Consider the following 21,741-nt stretch of genomic DNA (forward strand, 5'->3'; position numbering starts at 1 on the left):
CTGGGTAACATGGGAAACGTGAACAGTGTGGGGACAGAGTTTGAGAACCACTGCCCTAGAGCATAGGTTCTCAAACTCTGTCCTCAGGACCCCACACAGTGCATGTTTTGCAGGTCTCCTCACAGAATCGCAAGTTAAATAATTAGCTACACCTGTGGACCTTTTTACAATGTGTCAGTGAGTAATGAATACACCTGTGTATCTGCTGGGTTGCCTGCAAAACATGCACTGTGTTGGGTCCTGAGGACAGAGTTTGAGAACCTCTGCCCTAGAGCATCAGAATTTTTTCATGGCACCCCTAGGTCAAAAGTTTCTTAATAAATTTTAGAAGGAAATATCCTTAGGGTCAGTTATGTGATGAAAGACAAGATTTGCTTCAGTTTGTCCACATATGTTATGACTGGCAGCCACAAGCACTGGTTTTGCCTAATACACAGACCATAAATAGTTTGAATTGGTCCTGGACCACCAATCCAAGGCACCCCTGCAAGTGCCCCTAACCCCCGGCCGTCGGGTTATCAACCCCCCCGACATACCTCCATTCTGTAAGCCTCCATGATACTGGTGCGAACCCGCTCCTCCTTCTCCCCCGCAGCACAGCCATAGGCCTCCTACTTTTCTGATGCAGGAAATTCCACTTTGAAGGGACAGTCCTAACGTTGGAACTCAATACATGCACCCTAGCCTCCTTCTCAAAGGTTGTAATCCAAGAGAGGCCTGCTCTTGGCTCGCTAATTAGCACAGCTGTGCTTGTGGGAGTAACATGGGAGCAAAGGACATGGCTCATATTAGTGTCAGACAGAGACCTTAACCTATAGGAGTGCTGACGAGTCCCTGTTTTCAGGTTGGGCAGTCTCCACTAGCAGCTAATTCTGGGAACATGGTTGACGACTATATGACCTGGGTCTGGGCCATACCTCCCAACATGACCCTCTCCAGGAGGGACAGATTGGTCTGCTCCTGGACTTCCCTCTTAATTTATGATTGTCATCACCTGCGCTGAAACATCTTTCTTATCCATTAACCTGTTCAAAACAGGTGCCGGCAATCATACATTAAGAGAAAAGTTCAGAAGCAGAGCGTTGTGTCCCTCCTGGAGAGGGTCATGTTGGAAGGTATGGTCTGGGGCTCCCTCTGGGCCCCTTAGCAATAACACCCACTATAGCTACGCACATGCACAGGATTCTGGTGGCTATTTTGTTCTGTAGTTTATAAAAGACATTGAGTAGAATGTGCTTCTGGAGCATTTCCAGCACTGCTATGCATGTTTTCAAACTTGCTGCATTCATGTGATTTAACACTTGGCATGGCCTCAATAGAAAGATGCCTAACTTGCATTCTCCTACTGTGCCGCGGACTCTTAACAGTCTGTGTGCCTCTTGGCTAATTTGTATTACCCCTTGGGTCCATATTCATGGTCAGATATGCCCATTATTAGGACTGTCAGACATGGGGCTCTGACATGGGAAAATGGAGGTAAACTATAGCTGTGTACAGATAATTGATAGCTGCTTTGACTGTGCTAATTGCAACCAACTTTCTTCCCTACCTGCAATTGTGTTGGGACTTTACAACTTCAGGGATCCCTTAGGAGAATCTTCCAATAATGTCACTAATTAAAAGAGAGAATTGGTTAAAACAAATTCAGCAGCATTTTGAGGGTCTTTATTTTCATCTCACGGGTGTAACTTGTAATATTGTACATATATGAAATGTAAAGGCACAGAGGTAAGCTTATTTAGCGCTTTGGCGTGCTTAACCCTGAAATGTAGAACCACAATGATATTAAAAGCAAAACATGGCGTGTTTTTTTTTTTCTCCTTTTTTTATCATTGCTGTTTCTTTCATTTTCTGGCTAAATACACTGAGAAGCATCGGGTTACAAAAGGCGACACTTAGTAAATTTATCCTCCAACACTCTTTCTAACAACTTATCTGACATTTTTGTTGTGAAAAACTGCAAAGAAATATAAAACAAATTATTTAAAAAAGTTTAAAGTTTTTTTTTTTTTTAAAATAAAATACATCAATATTTAATTTAATAGAAAAATATACCTAGGTGGGTGTCTCCCCCCCCCCCCCCCCCCCCTCCCCAATGTCCATAGGCCACCATTGTAAAATTACTTCCCACCCCATCAGAAATCCCCCCTCTCCCCTTCCCCATTCAATGGCAAAAGATCCCCAGCATGATCTACCCTCACCCCTCTAGCGGGTAATAGATTCCAGTGGCAGAGCCCCTTCACCCCAGTGTCAGTGTGCCCTCCTCCCCATGTGTCACTGTGTGTAATTTTTATTTTCAAAGTATGATCCCCCACCTCCCAGCTAGAATTTTTTTTAATGGTCCCCAACCCCCCTTAGTGTCAAAAGATAACCCCCCACTATTTTATACTGATCCATAATTATTATACCATGAATAATTTTATTGCATTGGAATAAGGGTTACCCACTCATGTCATGTTTACATATGCTTTCCATACTACTCCTTTAAACTAGGACACAGGTGCTGTGGACGGCTGACTTCGAGCCTACATTTCACCTGGTTTTAATAGGCCACCAAACCTGTGTAATTCATGAGTGTCCCAGTTTAAAGAAATAGTTTGGTAAGCCTATTGCTAGGTACACACTATACAATTATCTGCCAGATCTAGCTGGATGGAATGAAGATCTTGTAATGGATGAGAGCAAATGACAATTGACCATTTGCTCCCAAACACTGCAAAACGGACAACAGTCGTTCATCCACGTTGGTTAAATTTGTTCGTTTTTCAGTGTTTGGGAGCAAGTGGTCAATTGTCATTTGCTCTCGTCCATTACCAGATCTTCATTCCAACAGCTAGATCTGGCAGATTATCGGGCAGATAATTGTATAGTGTGTATCTAGCTTAAAAAGTTTACAGTACCCGTCAGAGCCGAGACTGAGCAGGGAAGGAGGGAGGTGTGGGTGTGGCCAGAGCCATGTGAGCGTTCACAATCCCTACACTATCAGCCCCACTTTCTCTGACGTCCTAGTGGATGCTGGGACTCCGTAAGGACCATGGGGATATAGCGGCTCCGCAGGAGACAGGGCACAAAATAAAAGCTTAAGGATCAGGTGGTGTGCACTGGCTCCTCCCCCTATGACCCTCCTCCAAGCCTCAGTTAGATTTTTGTGCCCGGCCGAGAAGGGTGCAATCTAGGTGGCTCTCCTGAGCTGCTTAGAATAAAAGTTTAGTTAGGTTTTTTTATTTTCAGTGAGTCCTGCTGGCAACAGGCTCACTGCATCGTGGGACTAAGGGGAGAAGAAACGGACTCACCTGAGTGCAGAGTGGATCGGGTTTCTTAGGCTACTGGACACTAGCTCCAGAGGGACGATCACAGGTTCAGCCTGGATGGGTCACCGGAGCCGCGCCGCCGTCCCCCTTACAGAGCCAGAAGAGACGAAGAGGTCCGGTGAAATCGGCGGCAGAAGACATCCTGTCTTCAGACTAAGGTAGCGCACAGCACCGCAGCTGTGCGCCATTGCTCTCAGCACACTTCACACTCCGGTCACTGAGGGTGCAGGGCGCTGGGGGGGGAGCGCCCTGAGACGCAATATAACAGAATACCTTAGGTGGCAAAACAGAATACATCACATATAGCTCCTGGGCTATATGGATGTATTTTAATCCCCTGCCATTTTACACAAAAAAGCGGGAGATAAGGACGTCGTGAAGGGGCGGAGCCTATCTCCTCAGCACACAAGCGCCATTTTCCCTCACAGCTCCGCTGGAAGGACGGCTCCCTGACTCTCCCCTGCAGTCCTGCTTCAGAATCAGGGTAAAAAAGAGAAGGGGGGGCATTGTTGGCAGCAAATAACAATAATTAACAGCAGCTATAAGGGAATAACACTTATATAAGGTTATCCCTGTATATATATATATATATATATATAGCGCTGGGTGTGTGCTGGCAGACTCTCCCTCTGTCTCTCCAAAGGGCTAAGTGGGGTCCTGTCCTCTATCAGAGCATTCCCGGTGTGTGTGTGCTGTGTGTCGGTACGCGTGTGTCGACATGTATGAGGAGGAAAATTATGTGGAGGCGGAGCAGTTGCCTGCGTTGGTGATGTCACCCCCTAGGGAGTCGACACCTGACTGGATGATTGTATTTAAACAATTAAGTGATAATGTCAGCAATTTGCAAAAAACTGTTGACGACATGAGACAGCTGGCAAATCAGTTAGTGCCTGTCCAGGCGTCTCAGACACCGTCAGGGGCGCTAAAACGCCCGTTACCTCAGTGGGTCGACACAGACCCTGACACAGATACTGAGTCTAGTGTCGACGGTGACGAGACAAACGTAATGTCCAGTAGGGCCACACGTTACATGATCACGGCAATGAAAGAGGCATTGAACCTTTCTGACACTACAAGTACCACAAAGAAGGGTATTATGTGGGGTGAGAAAAAACTACCAATATTTTTTCCTGAGTCAGAGGAAATAAATGAGGTGTGTGAAAAAGCGTGGGTTTCTCCCGATAAAAAACAGCTAATTTCTAAAAAATTATTAGCATTATATCCTTTCCCGCCAGAGGTTAGGGCGCGTTGGGAAACACCCCCTAGGGTAGATAAGGCGCTCACACGTTTATCTAAACAAGTAGCGTTACCGTCTCCTGATACGGCTACCCTCAAAGAACCAGCTGATAGAAGGCTGGAAAATATCCTAAAAAGTATATACACACATACTGGTTTTATACTGCGACCAGCAATCGCCTCAGCCTGGATGTGCAGTGCTGGAGTCGCATGGTCGGATTCCCTGACTGAGAATATTGATACCCTGGATAGGGACAATATTTTGTTAACTATAGAACATTTAAAGGATGCATTATTATATATGCGTGATGCACAGAGGGATATTTGCACCCTGGCATCAAGAGTAAGTGCTATGTCCATCTCTGCCTGAAGAGCGTTGTGGACGCGACAGTGGTCAGGGGATGCGGATTCCAAACGGCACATGGAAGTATTGCCGTATAAAGGGGAGGAGTTATTTGGGGCTGGTCTATCGGACCTGGTGGCCACGGCAACGGCTGGAAAATCCACCTTTTTACCCCAGGTCACTCCACATCAGCAGAAAAAGACACCGTCTTTTCAATCTCAGTCCTTTCGTTCCCATAAGTACAAGCGAGCAAAAGGCCACTCCTTTCTGCCCCGGGGCAGAGGAAGAGGAAAAAGACTGCACCATGCAGCCGCTTCCCAAGAGCAGAAGCCCTCCCCTGCTTCTGCCAAGTCTTCAGCATGACGCTGGGGCTTTACAAGCAGACTCAGATATGGTGGGGGCCCGTCTCAAAAATTTCAACGCGCAGTGGGCTCACTCGCAAGTGGATCCCTGGATTCTACAGGTAGTATCGCAGGGGTACAAACTGGAATTCGAGGCGTTTCCCCCTCATCGTTTCCTGAAGTCTGCTTTACCAAAGTCTCCCTCCGACAGGGAGGCAGTTCTAGAAGCCATTCACAAGCTGTATTCCCAGCAGGTGATAATCAAGGTACCCCTCCTGCAACAAGGAAAGGGGTATTATTCCACGCTGTTTGTGGTACCGAAGCCGGACGGCTCGGTGAGACCAATTTTAAATCTGAAATCCTTGAACACTTACATAAAAAGGTTCAAATTCAAGATGGAGTCACTCAGAGCAGTGATAGCGAACCTGGAAGAAGGGGACTATATGGTGTCTCTGGACATCGAAGATGCTTATCTCCACGTCCCGATATACCCTTCTCACCAAGGGTACCTCAGGTTTGTAGTACTAAACTGTCATTATCAGTTTCAGACGCTGCCGTTTGGATTGTCCACGGCACCTCGGGTCTTTACCAAGGTAATGGCCGAAATGATGATTCTTCTACGAAGAAAAGGCATTTCAATTATCCCTTACTTGGACGATCTCCTGATAAGGGCAAGATCCAGGGAACAGTTAGAAGTCGGAGTAGCACTATCTCAGGTAGTGTTACGTCAGCACGGGTGGATTCTAAATATTCCAAAATCGCAGCTGATTCCAACGACACGTCTACTGTTCCTAGGAATGATTCTGGACACAGTCCAGAAGAAGGTGTTTCTCCCGGAGGAGAAGGCCAGGGAGTTATCCGAGCTAGTCAGGAACCTCCTAAAACCAGGACAGGTCTCAGTGCATCAGTGCACGAGGGTCCTGGGGAAAATGGTGGCTTCTTACGAAGCGATTCCATTCGGAAGATTCCATGCAAGAACATTTCAGTGGGATCTACTGGACAAATGGTCCGGATCGCATCTGCAGATGCATCAGCGGATAACCCTGTCGCCAAGGACAAGGGTGTCTCTCCTGTGGTGGCTGCAGAGTGCTCATCTACTAGAGGGCCGCAGATTTGGCATTCAGGATTGGATCCTGGTAACCACGGATGCCAGCCTGAGAGGCTGGGGAGCAGTCACACAGGGAAGGAATTTCCAGGGCCTGTGGTCAAGCTTGGAAACGTCTCTTCATATAAACATTCTGGAACTAAGGGCCATTTACAATGCCCTAAGTCAAGCAAAACCTCTGCTTCAGGGTCAGGCGGTGTTGATCCAATCGGACAACATCACGTCAGTCGCCCACGTAAACAGACAGGGCGGCACGAGAAGCAGGAGGGCAATGGCAGAAGCTGCAAGGATTCTTCGCTGGGCGGAAAATCATGTGATAGCACTGTCAGCAGTATTCATTCCGGGAGTGGACAACTGGGAAGCAGACTTCCTCAGCAGACACGACCTTCACCCGGGAGAGTGGGGACTTCACCCAGAAGTCTTCCACCTGATTGTAAACCGTTGGGAAAAACCAAAGGTGGACATGATGGCGTCACGTCTAAACAAAAAACTGGACAGATATTGCGCCAGGTCAAGGGACCCTCAGGCAATAGCAGTGGACGCTCTGGTAACGCCGTGGGTGTACCAGCCAGTGTATGTGTTCCCTCCTCTGCCTCTCATACCAAAAGTACTGAGAATCATAAGAAGGAGAGGAGTAAGAACTATACTCGTGGTTCCGGATTGGCCAAGACGGACTTGGTACCCGGAACTTCAAGAGATGCTCACGGACGAACCGTGGCCTCTACCTCTAAGAAAGGACCTGCTACTGCAGGGGCCTTGTCTGTTCCAAGACTTACCGCGGCTGCGTTTGACGGCATGGCGGTTGAACGCCGGATCCTGAGGGAAAAAGGCATTCCAGAAGAAGTCATCCCTACTCTGGTCAAAGCCAGGAAGGACGTAACCGCAAAACATTATCACCGCATTTGGCGTAAATATGTTGCGTGGTGTGAGGCCAAGAAGGCCCCTACAGAGGAATTTCAACTGGGTCGTTTCCTTCATTTCCTGCAAACAGGACTGTCTATGGGCCTAAAATTAGGGTCCATTAAGGTTCAAATTTCGGCCCTGTCGATTTTCTTCCAGAAAGAACTGGCTTCAGTACCTGAAGTTCAGACATTTGTAAAAGGGGTGCTGCACATACAGCCTCCTTTTGTGCCTCCAGTGGCACCTTGGGATCTCAATGTGGTGTTGAGTTTTCTAAAGTCACATTGGTTTGAACCACTTTCCACTGTGGACTTAAAATATCTCACATGGAAGGTGTCGATGCTGTTAGCCTTGGCTTCAGCCAGGCGTGTGTCAAAATTGGCGGCTTTATCATATAAAAGCCCTTACTTGATATTTCATTCTGACAGGGCGGAATTGAGGACTCGTCCTCAATTTCTACCTAAGGTGGTTTCTGCATTTCACATGAACCAACCTATTGTGGTACCTGCGGCTACCAGGGACTTAGAGGACTCTAAGTTGCTTGACGTTGTCAGGGCCTTGAAAATATATGTTTCCAGGACGGCTGGAGTCAGAAAATCTGACTCGCTGTTTATCCTGTATGCACCCAACAAGCTGGGTGCTCCTGCTTCTAAGCAGACGATTGCTCGTTGGATTTGTAGTACAATTCAGCTTGCACATTCTGTGGCAGGATTGCCACAGCCAAAATCAGTAAAAGCCCATTCCACAAGGAAGGTGGGCTCATCTTGGGCGGCTGCCCGAGGGGTCTCGGCTAAACAACTTTGCCGAGCAGCTACTTGGTCAGGGGCAAACACGTTTGCTAAATTCTACAAATTTGATACCCTGGCTGAGGAGGACCTGGAGTTCTCTCATTCGGTGCTGCAGAGTCATCCGCACTCTCCCGCCCGTTTGGGAGCTTTGGTATAATCCCCATGGTCCTTACGGAGTCCCAGCATCCACTAGGACGTCAGAGAAAATAAGATTTTACTTACCGATAAATCTATTTCTCGTAGTCCGTAGTGGATGCTGGGCGCCCATCCCTAGTGCGGATTGTCTGCAATACTTGTATATAGTTATTGTTACAAAAATTCTGGTTATTATTGTTGTGAGCCATCTTTTCAGAGGCTCCTTTGCGTTTATCATACTGTTAACTGGGTTCAGATCACAAGTTGTAGGGTGTGATTGGTGTGGCTGGTATGAGTCTTACCCGGGATTCAATATCCTTCCTTATTATGTACGCTCGTCCGGGCACAGTATCCTAACTGAGGCTTGGAGGAGGGTCATAGGGGGAGGAGCCAGTGCACACCACCTGATCCTTAAGCTTTTATTTTGTGCCCTGTCTCCTGCGGAGCCGCTATATCCCCATGGTCCTTACGGAGTCCCAGCATCCACTACGGACTACGAGAAATAGATTTATCGGTAAGTAAAATCTTATTTTCTTCCTAAATACATAAAAATAGAAAAATTGCACCTACCTGGGAGAAAACTACAAATGCTATTTAACAGTTATGATTTATGGTGTGGCCAGTTAGGCAGCTGGCCATTATGCTGTCATGACGATGGGCCTATTTGTATGTGGAGCCCTGGTGCTGGAACTCCATCCGACCCATTGTAAATCTGACTCTGGTACCTATTCTGATTTTCTGTCAGAATCTGAAGGGTAAGACTGTAACTTTTGAATTTGCTTCCAAGTTGTGTGCTGATTCGTCACTGGCCAACTTATGCAGTAGAAACGGAATGTTTCATAGCAATCATCAATATCTCGGTAGAAAGTGGCTACAATGTAGGTGGCTATACACTCTTTGCAAAGGCCTGTTACTCTGTGACTTTGCATATGGTACCACCGTATTAAAGGTTCTGCAATACAGTACATGCAAAGGATGGAATACAATTAGACCCGTGTTGGCCGATTCAATAAGTGGGAATTACCCCACGTGTTAACCACAGATGTGGACTTTTCCTCAGAGGAAAGGCCTGCGATAAGAGGCCGCGTGTGGAGTGCATTACCCCAGGTTTTACCGCATCAGGAAAAGGCAGTTTTAGTGAATAGCTCCGGGCTTGAGACATGAGGCTATTTCCTGCACAATTTAATGTATAACTCCCAGTTTTTAACATTTTTACGAAAAAGCAATGTACGTATAATTTCCATGCTATATTTTTCAATCCATTTATATATCTGATTCAAGTGGTTCTAGACATAGCCTGCTAGCAGCTCTCCCACACTAATGAACTTGAGTACTGATGTTACATTACTTTCCTTTAATCTATCCTGTGCTGTACAGAAGTGACTAAATGGTCTGTTTATTTTGTCCTTGACCTATTGTGTTATAGTATCTGCTTCCATCAGTTCTACAGCATTTGTAAAGAGCTTTCTGAAAATAAAAAGTATATCTCTTTGGGTAGAAGATCCCTCTGTTCCAGAGGTTCCTTACCTGAGATCTGGTGTCACATTGCTGGGCAGTTCCTCCAGTGTACTGGGACAACTATGGGCAATGCAATGTTATTGGTCCTGTGCTCCCTCGCCCACCCCCTGTTGCTGATCATTGAAATCTTTAAATGTCTGATACTTAGGAAATCTGGCTTATCAGACCCATGTGCAAATACAGGGTCTTTAATTATGTCACCCTATTGACTGTTGGCTTTTTGGTGTCTGTCAGTGTCAACCTCTTCTTTTTGTTTTTTTGTCTACTTTCCATCCGTATACCAGGTGAACCTTCAGCTGTATACAGTGGTATGAGCCATTTTATGCGCTAAATCTGTAATCTTTACAATGTGATTTATTGTTTCACTAGGTGCAAATGACATCCCTTGAGCGTGAGAGCTTTGTATATCTTGCCTCACTGATGATCTCTAGTTCCTAGTAAATTGATAGGCTGAATGTTGGTCCAGCTCTCAGGTTGGCTGTCCTCCACCGTGTCATGGACAGTTGAACTTTAAAGCATCCCCCTTTGGCCCCAAAGGACCTGTAGTGGGATGTGTTGTCTGTCTTGGCCAAAATGACTTGATAAAACAAGGATGAATAGCCATAGAATATATGTGTACACTGTATTAACATCCAGAGCTACTTAGACAAGAAGGCTGCATCTATAAATAGTTTGGGAAAAATTATTTTAAACTTTATGCTATATTGTGTTGAAGAACTGTAGTCTGTTCACGTGTAAATGATATTAAAGGAAACCATACAGCCTCATCCAGTCACACTGTGGTCAGCTGCTTGTTCCATCCTAAAAAGTTTATTCATTAATGCATGATGGTAAAAGGACCACTGGCAATCAATCCTAAACCAGACAAAGCTACTTCTTATTTCATTTCTGTCTGGGGCTGAAGCTGCAGGATATGAACAAGAGATAACTGCCAATTTAGGGGGGTAATTCCAAGTTGATCGCAGCAGGAAATTTTTTAGCAGTTGGGCAAAACCATGTGCACTGCTAGGGGGGCAGATATAACATCTGCAGAGAGAGTTAGATTTGGGTGGGTTATTTTGTTTCTGTGCAGGGTAAATACTGTCTGCTTTATTTTTACACTGCAATTTAGATTGCAGATTGAACACACCCCACCCAAATCTAACTCTCTCTGCACATGTTATATCTGCCTCCCCTGCAGTGCACATGGTTTTGCCCAACTGCTAAAAAATGTCCTGCTGCGATCAACTTGGAATTACTCCCTTAATGCGCAATAAATGTCTATTTAATTTGCACACAGAAGAACTTTCTGCAGGAGGAGTTATTTATTTAGCACAAAATGTCTGATCACCCCATTTACATACCTCCCAACTTTGTCCCGTCGGCAAGAGGGACACATGCGCGGCGAAGCCGGGCGCGCTCCTGAAAAGGGGGTGTGGCCTATAGAAAAGGGGCATGGCTTCGCGGAGGACCCGCGATCACGAGCCACGCCACCATTTTCGTCACTGAGGGGGCATGCCCAGCGCTCTGTGAGCCGCTGGCATGCCCCCTCTCCCTCTGTCTGCACTGAATAGACACTGTGCGCATGCGCATAGCGTCTATTCACCGCTGCTCTGCTAAGCAGGGCAGCGAGAGACGGAGCCTCCCAACTGCCCCCCCACCACGTGACACTGCGGCCTGCGGGTGGGACAGCGGGACAGTCCCCAAAAAACGGGACGGTCCCGTGAAAATCAGGACAGTTGGGAGGTATACACAAAGTGGAAAGCTGCTCAATCAGATTGTAATGTCACTCAGGTGCTAAAAGGGGAGCGGTAATTCTGTGTAGGAAAAAAACTGTGTTCCCTAATGCACACCGAGTGAATAATATTACTACATAATAATAGTCAGATTATACGGAGATCTTAGTTGCGTATATCTGCAGATATAGGGTTAAGCCCCCCAGGCCGATCGACAAGGCTTCTCCGTCACTGGGGGTCCCTAATACTAGGTATGGGCTGGGGGTGCAGGACCCCACGATGTCGGCACAGGTCGGCCACCCCAGGTCAGCACACAGGTGAGAATTAATAAGGGTTAATAAGAAGCACAGAAGTGCTATGTAAGTGGTGTGATTAAAATAATGTATACAAAGTGATAGGAAAAATAATAAGTGTTAATAAAGTGTTAGGGTGTGCCGACCTGAAGCAGCCCAGCCATACCGACACAGGGGCCACCGCACCCCACACCCACCCCATAAATAATTGCAAATATATCTGGGTTAAATTCCCAGTGTAAGGCCACATGGTAATGGCACCTACAGCATCTGAGAGCCACCTTACCTGGGGATACCCCTTGGGAGGTATGCATTTAGTTAGGGATTGGAAGAGAATATCTAGTCACCTGCATAGGTCTCCTCCTTAGGCCTCATACTTATGGATGTTTGGTTTGCGTTAAACATGCTAATTCATTGTAGATTCATAACATAGGCCCAAATGTATTAAGCCTTAACAAGAGATAAAGCAGAGATGGATAGAGTGATAAATTAACAGCCAACCAGCTCCTGATGGGTATATTTACTAAGGTGTGTTTTTTTTTTTAGAAGTGGAGATGTTGCTCATAGCAACCAATCAGATTTCACTTAACATTTATCTAGCTGCTTCTGTAAGATAATAGCTAGGTTCTGATTTGTTGCTATAGGCAACATTTCCACTTCTAAAAAACTTACACCTAATACCGCTTTTAGACCAACTGAAGCGGGTCGCAGCCGGGAGCCCTGACATGGGAGCTTACCCGGCTGCGACCCGCTTCAGCCCCCATTTACACCAGAGTCACCAGCCCGGCATATTGCCGGGCTGGTGACGTTGCCGGTGACGCGACGGGGGCGGCGCATGGAGATCACATGATCTACAAGTGCCGCCCCCGCAAATACTGTAAACGGTAAGCTGGGTCGCGCGATCCGGCTCCCGTTTACACTGCACAGTTTGCCGAGTTGAACACGTGTTCAACCCCGCAAACTACCCGAGTTGGAATACCGGGTCACTCGACCCGGATTATTCCAACTCTGCCCGTTTACACCGAGCAGCAACACTGGTTATGCACGTTCATATGCAATAACCCGTTTTACATGCTGCCGGTGTAAAAGGGGTATTAGTGAATGTACCCCTAACTGTAATTTTTCGAACACAGCCTGTGACATGGCAGTTAGGATCATGATTGGCTGTTTATTTATAACTCTTGATCCGTCTATACTATATCTCTTGTTGAGGATTAATACATTTAGGGGTATATTCAATTGAAGTCGAAAGCTGCCATCTGTCGGCCATTATCTCATAGTAAATAGAGAGAAAACCACAGGGAACAGCGCTCAACCTTGTATCTGGAAAATCGGAGATCAAATCAAAGGCCAAAATATTTAGTCCCTCTAAAGTCCCAGATCTGCAAATATTATCCCCTAACTTTCTACAGAAAGGGGTATATTCAATAACTGTCGGAAGCTGCCGTCTTGTCGGAAAGACGGCAGCTTCCTACAGTTTTAGGTCGGAAGGGGTTCCGACCTATTCATTACGGCCCCGTTTTTTTCCGACAAGTCGGAAAACCCGACTTATTGGAATGCACGCTGATCAGCAGCCGATCAGCGCGCATTGTCGGAAGTGGGGCCAAACCCGACAGATTTTAGCCCCGTTACCAACAAACTTAATCCGACTTGAAAACAAGTCCGATTGAGGTGAGGAGACGGGGAGCGGTGCGGCGGGCTAAGGGGATGAGAGGTACCTTGACGGCCATAAACTGGCCATGCACCTCTCTCCCTGCAGTGCCTCCCCCGCCGCTGCAGACATCACCTCCACCGGCCGCCGTGGCAGCTCCCCCCGCCGCACGCAGTTGCCCAGCTCCCCCCTCAGCCATCCAGCTCCCCCCGCCGCCACAGACATCACCTCCACCGGCCGCCGTGGCAGCTCCCACTGCCGCACGCAGCCGCCCAGCTCCCCCCGCAGCAGCTGTCTGTGCACCTGGCAGCCTCTGACGGCAGCGACAGCACAGGACCCCTGGTACGGCCAAATTCGACAGTCTGATTTGGCCGTCCATTGAATAGGGGTTGTCTGGTCCATTTTGACAACTGCATGTCGGAATGGGCCCAACTCTTATTGAATATACCCCATAATCGTGGTTTCATCAGAGGGCTGTCACGCTAAACTGAAGGAGGAGAAGAAATGTGTAACAAAGAATTTAGCCTTATAAAGGTTAATTAAAATGATATATAACTTACTGGTATTTATACAACGTGTCTTTAGCAAACTACATTTTTAGTACACTTTTTTTTTTTTTTTTTTTTCATTTTGCTGTTAATCTTATTTAAGGAATGCAGTACCTCTGTGTGTAACACCAGTCATACATTTGGCAATATTTCAGTGGCTGTTATCAATAGATTTTCTATATTTGTGCGCTTTTTAACTGCTTTAAGAATGACTATAGATATAAAAAAAAAATATTTGGTTTAAACAAGGACCTTTCTTTAGCAAAGTACAGGAAACGTTACATTTGTCATGGGGATCAATAAAATAAAAACGAAAAGAAAAAAGGTATTTTTGTTTTTCTTCCTTGACTGACTTTATTTTGACATGTGGAAGTAATTGAAATGGTTTTTGTATGCATGTCAGGCTTCCCTGAGAGCAAAATACACGGGATACGATTTTCACACCCATTAACTGGCTCTGCCACAAGGAGAGGCGCTCTTTCATTCTTCGTTATATTGATCAGTTGTCATTTGCAGGATATTTGTGAGCAACATCAATAGTGTCAGCATTGTTTTCTGTAATCTGGATAATTCTGTCCACAGGTAAAAGGGTATTTATTGGGGCTTGTACAAGTTCTCCCAATATACTGTGTTCTCCGTTGATGATAATAAGGTTGTTTTCGGATCAGTGTTGCAGGGTTTTTATAGTACGTATGTGTTTTTCAAAAGTATTGAGACAGTCTACTTTCCTGTGCTCCTTCTTTCGGATCCACTGCAATAGTTACGCCCCTTGCTAGGTCTCTCCTTTACTCCTAGTAGCGTGTCTGATGATCGGCGCCACAGGCAGGCCCAGCCTGATCAGAGCAACAGCATCCCCCGCCTCTCCCTCCACCCCGAAGTCATCAGAGCACTGTGAGCAGCAACAGTCACCGCCTCTTAACACCCCTGGTACCGGCACCAAGCTCATCCAAGGTCCAGGTCTTCTCCTCCCCTATCACAACGACAGAACAGCGCACAACCGCAGTGGCTGTAACTAAAGGCCTCACCCGCAGCTAGCAGCCTGGGCTGGATTTTGGGTGTCCCTGCGGGTGCCGCCGGGCCCTAGGTGAGCACCTAGGTAGCCTAGCTGTAAATTCGGCCCTGTACTTGCCTCATGTTTCATTATTGTCAATCCAAAATTACCAGTAACTACAAAATATGTTTACTCCAATGTACTGCACACCATCTTCAGTTGAGTTTGAATGGGTAGGACGCGCAGACTGTCCTGTAAGCTATCCTACTTAGTAAATATGTATAAGTAATAAAAAAAAAAAATAAAGTCACAGTTCATGGCTTGTTTTAGTATTAGGTTATATCATATTACCATCACCAAAATGAGAGTTTCTAATAAAACAAAGAAAATAATAAAATTGGATGGCAGAGGTAGCCTAGGGGCACATTAACCCCTAAATTCGCCCCTGGTTCTGCATAGGGAGCATTGTAATACCCCTTTCACATCGCACAAATAACCCGGTATCGACACGGCATATTGCCGCGTCGAACCGGATCAGTGTGCGATGTGAAAGGTCCTTTGGCGATTTCGCGGGTCGCCTGACCCGGTAATTCAACCCGGTAAAAAAGAAGGGTTTTACCCGGGTTGATTACCGGGTCAGGTGCGGTGTGAATGGGAGCCGTGTCGATGCGACACGGTTCCCATTCACAGCATAGGGAGAGGCGGCGCAGGAGATGAGCTCATCTCCCGGCGCCGCCTCCACCCCCGCCCCTGCTGCTGCTGCTCCCTCCGCTGCTATGGCAACCGACCCGGTATATTACCGGGTCGGAAAGCCAGCAGCGGAGCGCAAATGCCGGATCCCACCCGGTAAGTACACGTTTGTCTTACCGGGTAGGATCCGGCATTTACGGTCTAAGTCGCAGCAAGAAGGTGGTATGTTTGGGTTTAAGAGGATGAATCACTCTTCTCAATGTAATGTGTTATTTTACTTTTATATACATGTGAGACTATTCCGGAGTCTCCCAGTCTATTTCAGAAACAAATCTATGGCATGGTTAAGGAATTATTTGTGCCTGTATAATTGGCTTGGCTCATTTATTACATTTCCGTCCTGACACCAAAACCTGCTTCCAGTGTGTGCTCCATATACTTTTAAAGGTGTGTGTGTGTGTGTGTGTGTGTGTGTGTGTGTGTTTTTTTTAACTTTAAAGAGCACTGTACTAAATAATTTTACCCCAATAAAAGTACTTTCATTGGGTGTTATCTCCTGGGTCCCTCACCATTCTCTCTACGATGAGAGCAAGAACCTCTACTGATTTATATTCTACTATAGAATGAGCTGAGATATGCCAAAGGTGCTCACAGAGATACAAGTGAGTGAATGTTACACACATTGGGGGTTATTCAGGGTTGTTAACAGACCAAAAAAGTAAGCAATTGGTCAAAACCATGTTGCACTGCAGGGTAGGCAGATATAACATGTGCAGAAAGAGTTAGATTTGGGTGGGTCATATTGTTTCTGTGCAGGGTAAATACAGGTTGAGTATCCCATATCCAAATATTCCGAAATACGGAATATTCCGAAATACGGACTTTTTTGAGTGAGATTGAGATAGTGAAACCTTTGTTTTTTGATGGCTCAATGTACACAAACTTTGTTTAATACACAAAGTTATTAAAAATATTGTATTAAATGACCTTCAGGCTGTGTGTATAAGGTGTATATGAAACATAAATGAATTGTGTGAATGTAGACACACTTTGTTTAATGCACAAAGTTATAAAAAATATTGGCTAAAATGACCTTCAGGCTGTGTGTATAAGGTGGATATGAAACACAAATGCATTCTGTGCTTAGATTTAGGTCCCATCACCATGATATCTCATTATGGTATGCAATTATTCCAAAATACGGAAAAATCCCATATCCAAAATACCTCTGGTCCCAAGCATTTTGGATAAGGGAGACTCAACCTGTACTGGCTGCTTTATTTTTACACTGCAATTTAGATTTTGGTTTAAATACACCCCACCCAAATCTAATAGGCCCTACACACTGGGTGATAATACTCAAAGATATGAACGATCTCGTTCATTAATGAAGTGTGGAGGCACAAGTGATGAACTATGCGCGGCCCCGCGCTCGTTCATCGCTGGTGCCCCGTTGCCTGTGCATGCAGGCCAATATGGACGATCTCGTCCATATTTGCCTGCACTTCTATAAAGCCGGGTGACGGGGGGGTGAAGAAACTTCACGCCGACGGGTCGCCCGTCGGTCGTATCTGCCGTCGGACAGCTCGGTGAAGGATCGCTTAATGTGTAGGGCCCTTAACTCTCTCTGCACATGTTACATCTTTTCTTTGGTGGATGGGGGGGAGATTAAAATATTTCTGCCTGCTAATAATGGTTGTTAGTGTTTTTTGAAGTGGATTCATGGTGACCACATTAGTATAAATGTATAAGAGGATGAAAAAAGCTTTTGTAGTTTAGGTGATTGTCAATGACCACATGTTGGTGAAAGCTAAGGCTTGCACAATAATTGTTCAGTAACTTGATATCTTAGGAGAGTAATGGATAACATAAGCACTTCTGAAGCACAGTTGTACTAATTAAGGCTGGTCGTTCCTTAGAAAACAGGATACTACGTTTATGTAAAGATAACGCAAACCCCCTTGTTGTTCGTTTGATTTATTTAGCTAGAAACCAGAAACAACACATTTCTAGAAAGAAGGATCATGGTTTAACTTGAGTTTCTAGTCTGTGCTCTTGGCTGTGTTTATAATGATGGTTAGGATTTGAGTCTTGCATGGGATTCAGTTTCTGTCCACTTTGGGCAAAAGCATCCAGTTTCCTTGCAGAAATTGGCCAGCTTTAAATGCAAGGTTTTGTTGCTCGGCCAAATTTTAGATACGCCTTCCAAACACAAACTCATAGCTGGAAAAATGGGCCTGCAGTCACTGATTTGGCAGCAATAAGTATTGCTAAAAATGTACTGTCAAGTCATGAGTTTGTTTCCATCTAGATCTCTCTGTTCTGAGTTTACATGTTCTCTCTCTTGTCCAAAGACATTCTGGAAGGATAATTGGCTTTCAACAAAATGTACCCATGTGTATCCATTTGAAAGGAACATAGGGCCTGATTCAGATTTGTATGCAAGCCCGATGGTTTCCATATAAATCTGATGGTTAGTGGTCTGCACATGTGTAAACAGGATCTTGCGATATTGACTGACGTGCTGCGAAGTTTGGGGGGTATCAACGAGTACCGCTCTTCAAAAAGGTGTTGTCTCCCCTGTTTTGTAGGTGTGCCTGGACCAGGGTTCTGTTTTGTTGGACCCAGACGTACTGATCCCACAGCCAGTCTGAGTAAGCTTCTTCTTGCGCAGGGTGACCATGGTCTGCTAACATCGCGAGTTGCATCTGATGGTTGCTTTGGCGGTCTGATGCAGGATCTCGCAGATGCCTGCAAGAGTCCTCTATCTCCTACAGATACCTCCCGCTGCGGGTGGTCTTCAGTTTGCCGGCTGTCTGGATCCCGGCGCACAGTATACCGGCGCCGGAATCCCGACAGCCGGCATACCAACACTTTTTCTCCCTCTTGGGGGTCCACGACCCCCCTGGAGGGAGAACGCGCGCCACCGAGCCCGCAAGGGGCTCATTTGCGCTCGCCACGCTGTCGGTATGCCGGCGGTCGGGAGCCCGTCCGCCCGCCGGCATACAATACTACACCCTCCTGCTGCAGTTACATTTTATTTGCATGGAATTGCACAGCTACTTCCCTGTGGCTGTGCAATTCCATGCAAATCCGAATCAGGCCTATAGGTTGCAAGCTCCACTGGATCAGGGAACTGATGTAAATGTTTAAATCTGTAAAGCCCTGCATAATTGTGTGCTACATAAGCAGCTGTTAATATAATTATGGGGAGTCAGAAATAGATGAGCCTGTGGACTATTCCCTCACAGTAGAATTATAGACTTCCCTACAGTAGTTGCTTATACCAAATCTACATACTTTACATTTAGGTACGGTCAGTTTACTTGTTTTATAGTACTGCAACATCTGCACTTCCCTTTACCATTCAGTTTCTAATCTGTTGCAGAGATTAAATTTAGTGTTTGCTAGAATGGTCATCCATCCTACAGTAAGATGTGTAGTGAAATGAAAAGAAGACTGGGAATGTGTGTTTTCTTTTTCAAATGCAAGTCTTGGATTCTAATAAAAATGTCCTTTTAATGAGCTACAGTGTACCAAGACTAGTCCGCCTATACGTTTTATGAGACATGCTATGCACCATTCTATTCCAGTTTCCTGTTCTTCTATTCTGCACAAGAGGAATGTTCAGTTGTCATAATGATTCCAGTATGTGACTTAGTTACTGACTGGGAGCCAGAAGAGCCAACAAGGTATGTATGACGTGGCTGGGTGGATGATGGGGCTTCAGTTGTGTTTAGTTAGCTTATGCTCAGATTGGTGTGTTATATCACTGTAGTGGTAAGTGTATAAATTAACTTATTCAGTTGTGACTCCCCTCGTGTCTGCTTGTGGTTCTAGAAGGTGGTTAAAAGTTAAAACATTTTTTGGTGTTAATCCAACTCCACGTCAGTAATGACATACTATATATTTTGCCTAAGAATCTGAGATTTTCAGCTGTTTTATGGGGGAGATGCACGAGTACTCCATAATACTGGAACACAAAACTTACTGACTGTTTTTAGTTCAAGACTACTGTGGTGCTTGGTATTTACTTTGGCAGATAGTGGGTTCATCTGAATTGGGCCAATAGATGCAACTTATCTCAAATATATAGTTTCTCTAACGTCCTAGAGGATGCTGGGACTCCGTAAGGACCATGGGGAATAGACGGGCTCCGCAGGAGACATGGGCACTTTAAGAAAGACTTTAGACTCTGGGTGTGCACTGGCTCCTCCCTCTATGCCCCTCCTCCAGACCTCCGTTTTTAGACTGTGCCCAGAAGAGATGGGTGCACTGCAGGGATTTCTACTGAGTTTCCTGCTAAGAAAGCATATTTGTTACGTTTTTACTTATTTTCAGGGAGCACTGCTGGCAACAGACTCCCTGCATCGAGGGACTGAGGAGAGAGGAGCAGACCTACTTAAATGATAGGCTCTGCTTCTCGGCTACTGGACACCATTAGCTCCAGAGGGAGTGGACACAGGTTCGTCCTGGGCGTTCATCCCAGAGCCGCGCCGCCGTTCTCCTCACAGAGCCGGAAGAAAAGAAGAAAGAAGACTCTGAGGCGGCAGAAGCCTTTCGGGTGCTTCACTGAGGTAACGCACAGCACTGCAGCTGTGCGCCATTGCTCCCATACACCTCACACACTCCGATCACTGTAAGGGTGCAGGGCGCAGGGGGGGGGCGCCCTGGGCAGCAATGAATACCTCTCCTATGGCAAAATGACCTATATACATGTACAGGTGGACACTGTACATGTATATAAAAGAGCCCCCGCCATGTTTTACAAAGTTTGAGCGGGACAGAAGCCCGCCACCGAGGGGGCGGGGCTTCTCCCTCAGCACTCACCAGCGCCATTTTTTCTCCACAGCACCGCTGAGAGGAAGCTCCCCGGACTCTCCCCTGCTTGACACACGGTGAAAGAGGGTTTTAAAGTAGAGGGGGGGGGCACATAATTGTCGATTATACATTACAGCAGCGCTACTGGGTAAACATTCTGTGTTTTTCTCCGGGGTCATATAGCGCTGGGGTGTGTGCTGGCATACTCTCTCTCTGTCTCTCCAAATGGTATAAAGGGGAACCTGTCTTCAGAAAAGAGTTTCCCTGTGTGTGTGGAGTGTGTCGGTATGCGTGTGTCGACATGTTTGACGATGAAGGCTCGCCTAAGGAGGAGGGGGAGTGCATGATTGTCAGGTCGTCGTCGGCAACGCCGACACCGGACTGGATGGATATGTGGAATGTCTTGAATGCTAATGTAAATTTATTGCATAAGAGATTAGACAAGACTGAGGCTAGGGATCAGTCAGATAGTCAGACCATGACTGTCACAGTGGCACCAGGACCTTCTGGGTCTCAGAAACGCACATTATCCCAGATCACTGACACAGATCCCAACACGGATTCAGATTCCAGTGTCGACTATGAGGATGCAAAATTACAGCCAAAAGTGGCTAATGGTATTCGTTACATGATCATTGCTATTAAAGAGGTTTTGCATATTACTGGGGAACCCCCTGTCCCTGACACGAGGGTACACATGTATAAAGAGAAAAAGCCTGAGATCACCATTCTGTCCTCATTTGAGCTAAGCGAATTGTGCGAAAAGGCTTGGGAATCTCCAGACAGGAGACTACAAGTTCCCAAAAGGATTCTTATGGAGTATCCCTTCCCACAAAAGGACAGGATACGATGGGAATCTTCACCTAAAGTAGACAAGGCGTTGACACGCTTATCCAAGAAGGTGGCACTGCCTTCCCAGGATACTGCTACCCTCAAAGATCCTGCGGATCGTAAGCAGGAAGTTACCATGAAGTACATTTACACACATTCTGGTACTATTGTTAGGCCGGCTATGGCATCGGCTAGGGTTTGTAGTGCTGTCGCAGCATGGACAGATTCCTTGTCTACGGAGATTGAGACCCTAGATAAGGATACCATTCTAATGACCCTAGAGCATATCAAGGATGCTGCGTTATATATGAGGGATGCTCAAAGAGACATTTGTTTACTAAGCTCCAGAATAAATGCTATGTCTATTTCTGCTAGGCGACTCTTGTGGACCCGACAGTGGACGGGGGATGCCGACTCAAAGCGGCATATGGAGTCATTGCCTTACAAGGGGGAGGAGTTGTTTGGAGAAGGCCTCTCGGACCTTGGGGGTAATTCCAAGTTGATCGCAGCAGGACATTTTTTAG

General features: G+C 46.2%; 1 protein-coding gene across 1 annotated transcript in view; it reads left to right on the forward strand.

The window, feature by feature from the left end:
- Nucleotides 1-1,093: 1,093 nt before the first annotated feature.
- FAM110B (family with sequence similarity 110 member B) overlaps nt 1,094-21,741 on the forward strand; it is a 248,462-nt gene continuing 227,814 nt past the window's right edge. Inside the window, exon 1 of the mRNA XM_063923755.1 lies at nt 1,094-1,115. The gene's annotated coding sequence lies outside the window, so the exon portion shown is untranslated. The remainder of the gene's footprint in view (nt 1,116-21,741) is intronic.

The sequence above is a fragment of the Pseudophryne corroboree genome, chromosome 5 (genome assembly GCF_028390025.1).
Source record: "Pseudophryne corroboree isolate aPseCor3 chromosome 5, aPseCor3.hap2, whole genome shotgun sequence".
In the NCBI taxonomy this organism is placed as follows: Eukaryota; Metazoa; Chordata; class Amphibia; order Anura; family Myobatrachidae; genus Pseudophryne; species Pseudophryne corroboree.